We start from the raw sequence: 6067 nt of genomic DNA on the forward strand, positions 1-6067 counted from the left end.
CACCTAGTAGACCTTTCACAAATCCCTGCTGATCTAGAGAGTCACACTGAGGACACCAAGGCCCCAAAAGGTAACAGATGGTCCCAGGACTAAAGGGAGAAGCCAACCCCTCATTGTACACATGACGAAAGTGAAGCCTACAGAGGCTAAATAATGTTGCCATACTAAGTGATGGAGTCAGAATTTGAACCCAGGTCCTCCAACTCCAGAGAAGTTGGTCCAAGGTCACAGGGCTCTTTCCTCCTGGGCACACATCTCAAAAAGGTGGCTTTGTCTGGTGCCCAGGGTGCCAGGCTAGGCTCTGCCCATGACTTGTTCCAGGTGCCCAGGGTACCAGCTGAGTTCTGCCCATGACTTGCTCCATGCCCCAGAACAAGTCCTTTCTCTGGAAAGCTTGTCTCCAAGTCAGTCTCTTCCTAAAAAAGCAATTAGGAGAAGGGTGAAGAATCCCTTTTCTCCTGAAAGGCTCTGTGACAATGACTGAGCCAATGAAGCAGGGGAAGACCACCAAGCCTGGGTGACAGACTGTCCTCCAGATGAAAGCCAAGCTTGGCCAGACTTCACTGCAGATAAAAATAAAAAGCCGCTAACTGTGGTGGGAGGCAGGGGACAGATACCCAGGAGCAGCCGTGGTCCAAAACAAAGGAATTGCCAGAAGGGATAGAGACCTGAGCAGGAGGGCAAAGAAGAGGCCAAAGGATAATGAGCAGAGGAGGAGGGGCAGGGAGAAGCGCAGAGAGCCAAGATGCCACCAGGGACCTCACCACTGGCCAGGAACTAAAGGGGCACAAGTGATGCCAGGCCAGGAGCAAGAGGGGTCGGCTGAAACCAGGCCAAGTTAGGCTTCAAGCCGGAAGGACTCCCTCCAACTGAAAGCGATCCGAAAGTGTGAGGAGTAGATGCTGGGGTCTGCTCCTGGGCCCTTGGCAAGCAGAGGCAGGTGAGCTGCCTGGGCCTGGGCCGCTGAGGCCCCTTCCAACTGAAAAGCCAATATGGCAGACTTTGAACGAGGGAGGGAGAGTTAAATGGAGCTTCTGCTAACTCCTGACTCCAACTGCCATGGAAGGTGTTCAGCAGGAGGCAGATTCCTTCTGAAAAAGGAGGTTAAGGCTAATATATAACATCAAACTGAGTGAAGCAGTGAGAGCTGGACAGGGCTGGGCCAGAGACAGGGAGAGGCAGAGCCCAAAGGATCTCTGACCTGCTCAAAGAGTCTGGCCTGCACAAAGGGTCCCTGGCCTGCGTGAAGGGTCCTTGGCCTGCCCAAAGGATCCCTGGCCTGCTCACAGGGTCCCTGGCCTGCACAAAGGCCCAGAGAGCTCCCTCGAAGAAAGGAAGAAATGAACTGGACCCAACCATCAGGTTGGGTGGGGAGGACCCAGATCAGAAGATCAAGAGAAGACATGCAAGTCAGAGAGATCCAGTGTCCTGCATGGCCTTCCTAAGCCAGGGAGAGGATGCCCCCCCCACCCCCCACCCCCGCCCCCAGCAAGTGGATCATTAATCCCTACTCAGTTCCTTCCCACCCCAACTTCACGCAGTCTATCCTCCTGCTTAGCTTCAAATGGCTCCATGTGTGTCTTTTCAAACAGACTCACAGAACATAAGAACCCAAAGTGACAGCAGGGATCATCTGAGTCAGCACCCCCCCCCCAACATGTCCAGTGAGAGGCCAGTCTGGCTCTGCTCAAAGAGCTCTAGAGATGTGGTGCTCACTCCCACCCTGAGGAAACCGCTATCCTTTGAAAAATAGCTCAAAGGGCCTCCCATTGGTGGCCTGGGTCCTCCTTCTACTCTCTAAGACCCAGGGGAATCCAGCTAATACCTCTTCCACATGAGACCATTCAAATATTTGAAAGCACAACAGACAAGAGTGCTGAACTTGGAATGAGGAAGACCCAAGTTCAAATCCTACCTCAAGCACTCAACTTGAAGTATGACCCTGGGCAAGTCACTCAACCTGTCTACCTCAGTTTCCTCATCTGTAAAATAGGGATAATAACACCTCGATCCCAAGGTTGTGGGGAGGATCAGGTGAATGAACCCACATAAAGGACTTTGCAGACCTAAAAGTACTCCATGTGTTAGCGATTACAATTGTCGAGAAGAATCTTTTCTCTCCTGCCTGCACCAGAAAAGTGATGACAAGAAGAACATCTCCAGTCTTCATGCAGGCCAGGGCCAAAGAGAGCTGAGCACGGAGTGGGGAGAGGCCGGTTCCCACCTCCCCACCTTGGCCACTGAGCAGGGGCAGCGAGGATGAGAAGAATGGTGCCTGCCTCTTTGGGGCTGTTGTGAGGATCAATGGAGAACACTTTGCTGGCTGCTCTGTTCTCTCTCTCCTTGGGCCTCCCATGGAACTTCCTCTATGTCTCTCCATACACATTTAGCAAATTCTACAATGGTGTTTATTTGGGGAGGTCTTATTTCCTTTAATTAATTAGGAGTTCTGAGAGGGCACAGTCCCTCCCGAAAAGGACACCAGGCCAAGCAGGTGCTTAGGAAATGTTTGTTGAATGAGTGGGGGGTGGGGGTGTCTCCCTAACTGGACTAGAAACTCAAGGCGGGTAGGGATTATTTTCCTATCTTCCCAAACACACACACACACACACACACACACACACACACACACACACACACACACACACACACACAGAGCAGAGCTGGTCCTGCTGAGCAGCTTGTGATGAAGAAGTGCTTGGAAGTCAAAGGAGAAAAGAGAAAAAGGACCCTGGAGCCAAAGCACTGGGCCAGGTAAGAAAGGAGGATGAAGCTGTAGCCGATGAAGCCTCTTTGTAGACAGAGAAATGAACAGGATGGCTCCCAAGAGTGACCTGCCTTAGACCCCCTACAGTGCTCAGGGCACAAATGGTCCCTTTTTAGGGGTAAGGACAAACCCAAAGCAGCTCTTGCTGGACTCCTTTACAACCACTGAAGATGGAGAAACCAAAAGGCGGGTGCCCCCAACCCTGGGAGGGCTTCTTGATGGGTCAATGACAAGGACTTTCCTAGCATCAAGGACCTGCTTACCAAGCCCAAGCCAACATCACCTGAAAGAGGCAGCAGCCCTGAAGGATGGCCAAGAATTGTCTCTAATTACCTGTAGGTCAGCTAGAGGACTGCGGCGATGGTCATCCCTTGAGGTTCAGGGGAGATTCCGAGCTGCCTCTAGACAAGGCTAGGGTTTATAGGGTTTAGGGCTGGAAAGGTCATTCAACCTGACCATATTAAAGATGAGGAACCTGAGGCCCCGTGGTTCAAGTGCCAGGTATAGATTCAGAAAGTTCTGAATCAGGCTCCTGCCTCACATGTGGCTGCACAGACTTTGGGCAGGCTACTCAGTCAAGCTTCTGCTACTGTGAAATGGAAAGAATCATGCCAGTGGCATTTGCCTCAGAGTTGCAGTGCGCCTCCAAGAGGATAACTCATGGAAAGACCTTTGCAAATCTTAAAATGCTATATAAAACCAGTGACCACCATCATTATTGTCAAAATGATAAATGAAGTCAGTTGTTAGGACTATTTTCTGTCCAAGGTCATCAAGGTCGTTGGTAACAGAGAATCAGAATTTGAACCCAAGTCTTCTGGATTCTTTCCAGTAGGCCACATTGAGGAACCAGCTGTTTGCACACTTCCCACCTCCCTCCCCCGAGGAAAGTGTCTCCTCCCCCTCCTCCTGCCTCGGTGGGGCAGATCGCCACCACCAACATCCTCCAGGGGAAACTCTCCCCAGCTCAGCCGACACATGGGGAAATCTCTCAATGAGATAGCCTCCACGGAAGCGGTGGCTCTGTGGCACTGCCAAGAGAAGGGGCACTTACACTGGAGGAAACGGCGCTTCCCCTCTGACCGCAAAGAGGCAGCTCCAACACGCCAGCTGCCCGGTCACCCAGCGAGCACGGAGGAGCACAGGCTGCCGGCGTGGGGGGACCCCCGGACAGCACCCACAGAGCCTGGGCAGGTGGGCCGGCCCTCCTCCCGCCCAGCGGCTCCCCAGCTAACTGCCCCCTATCCTACACCCCTCCTGCAGCCCCCAGGGCCCGCGACCCCACCCCTAACTGTCCCCTCCCCGCCTGCGGCCCCCCAGCTGACTGCCCCCCATTTGCCTCTGGGGCCCATGACCTCCCCAACTGTCCCCCTCCCCGCCTGCGGCCCCTCAGCTGAGTGCTCCCCAGCTGCCCCAGAGGCCAGTGACCCCCCAATTGCCCCCCGCCGGCCTGCGCCCGGCCCCGTTGCTTCCCCCAGTTGATTCCCGGGCCCATGGCCCCCCAGCTGACTGCCCCCCCCACCCCAACCCGCTTCCACGAGGAGCTGCCAAAGGAGGAAAACAAACCCTGACGGCGGCGGAGACAATGGTGGGGTAGGGGGAGAGATTCACCCACAGAGAATGGCCTCCCCCAGACCCTGGGGGTGGTGGAGTGCCAGCCCCCGGGCAGGAGCGATGTCGCAGAGACCACCCGGGCACACGAGGGCCCAGCACAGGGGCCGAGGGGAGAGAGGACCCCCCCTAGCCGAGGTCAGGGTCGGCCTGGCCCCCCGCCCCACCCCTGGTTATTGACCCCGGCCCGGGTCCGGCCCGCGCCCCCTCCTCCAGATCAGGGGCTCCCCCGCCCCCACCCGGGCTCCCCGAGGGGAGGGGCCCCGGCGCCACCGCCCCCTCCCTCACCTGTCACCGACGGCCGCTGCGGGTCCTCGGCGGGCGCCGGCTCCCGCCCATAGCCGTCCGACCGCTACCTCCTACGGCGGCTCTGCGGGTGCCGGGTGGCCGTGGATCGTCCTCCGCGTCAGGCCCCAACGGCTCGCGCAGCAGCTACGGAGCGCGCGCCCCCCTCCCGTCGCGCTCCTCCCCTCCCTCCCTCCCGGCCCTCCCTCCCCGGCCCGCGGCTCGCCTCCCCCGCCCGCCGCCCGCCCCCTGGCCGGAAGGACCGCCCCCTCCTGCCACAAACAGGAACTGACGTAAGGGATGACGACCGAGACGCTCGGAGCGGGGGAAGGGAAGGGGAGGCGGGGCTGTCCGGAAAGCTGCAAGCGCGCAGACTCTCGGCTGAAGGACTCTGGGAAGTTGTCAGGGTTGCTGCGCCGGCGCAGCTGTGGAAAGCGGGGGCGACGAGGAACGAAACCGGTGTGGCCTGGTGTGTGGCCTCTAGAAGGGACCACGCAGGCGCATAAGACGGAAAAAAAGGGGAAAAGTGACACTTTGCCTGTTGGGGGCAGCGAGGTGCGTAGGCGCAGCTTGCCTCGAGAGCCGCGGCGCCTCCGGGACGCTCCAGGACCTGGGCTCTCACCCCGGAGCCGGTGGCTCATACAGCCGCGCGAGGGCAGCCTAGGACGGCGTGGTCATGACGCACGTGGCACCGCCCCATGGAGCTGGAGAGTGGGCCGGGCGGGGCACCCTTCTCTGCCGGGAGCGCTTTAGCTATGACAAGGGCGGTCACCAGGGTGCCAGGTCTGGAACTGCCTTGGACGCCAGTGGGTGTGAGGAGGCCGATCCGGGCCATCCTTCAGCGCTCTGACCCCACGGCCACGGAGCCCACGGCTGGAGGCTACACCTTCTCCAAAAGCCCCTTCATCAATCCCAGACCATCTCCTCCCGGGCGGGGGGCACTGGATCCGGTCCGAGGCCTTGTTCAGTGTCCTCTTCGCCGGTCACTATCTGTGTGACCTGGGGAAAGTCCTTTTCTGTCTCTGGGCCTCAGTTTCCCCATCTGTAAATTGAGGGGGTTGGGGTCCAGGGAGGTCCCCTTCGGCTTCATCAGCTTGCCCCTCAGGGCCACCCTTGATATGGCCGAGGGTAGCCACTTCCACCGCCCATCCAGGTGCAAGATCAGCACCTCTCCCCCTCCCCTGGCTCTCTCTGGCCAAGGTCCAACAGAGACCAAAGCCTAGCACTCCAGTTCTTCGAGTGCACCCCGGCTACTCCAAAATGGTTCCGGAGAGGGATAAAAAGGAAATAGCTTGCCAAGAAGAGGTTTGGCTGGCCGTGGCCCTGGCCCTCCCCAAACCAAGTGGAGGCAGACGACCCCTGAGGCTCAAGCTCAGTCACCCCAGTGCAAGATGGCCGTCAGCC

At 58.1% G+C, this 6067-nt stretch overlaps 1 protein-coding gene across 2 annotated transcripts in view; it reads right to left on the reverse strand.

The window, feature by feature from the left end:
- Nucleotides 1-4839, reverse strand: part of AKT2 (AKT serine/threonine kinase 2) — a 42224-nt gene extending 37385 nt beyond the window's left edge. Inside the window, exon 1 of one of the 2 annotated variants that reach the window (XM_036745846.1) lies at nt 4667-4839. The gene's annotated coding sequence lies outside the window, so the exon portion shown is untranslated. The remainder of the gene's footprint in view (nt 1-4666) is intronic. The other variant, XM_036745848.1, reaches the window with a different exon arrangement.
- Nucleotides 4840-6067: the final 1228 nt, after the last annotated feature.

Source organism: Trichosurus vulpecula, chromosome 2 (assembly GCF_011100635.1).
Source record: "Trichosurus vulpecula isolate mTriVul1 chromosome 2, mTriVul1.pri, whole genome shotgun sequence".
Taxonomy (NCBI): Eukaryota; Metazoa; Chordata; class Mammalia; order Diprotodontia; family Phalangeridae; genus Trichosurus; species Trichosurus vulpecula.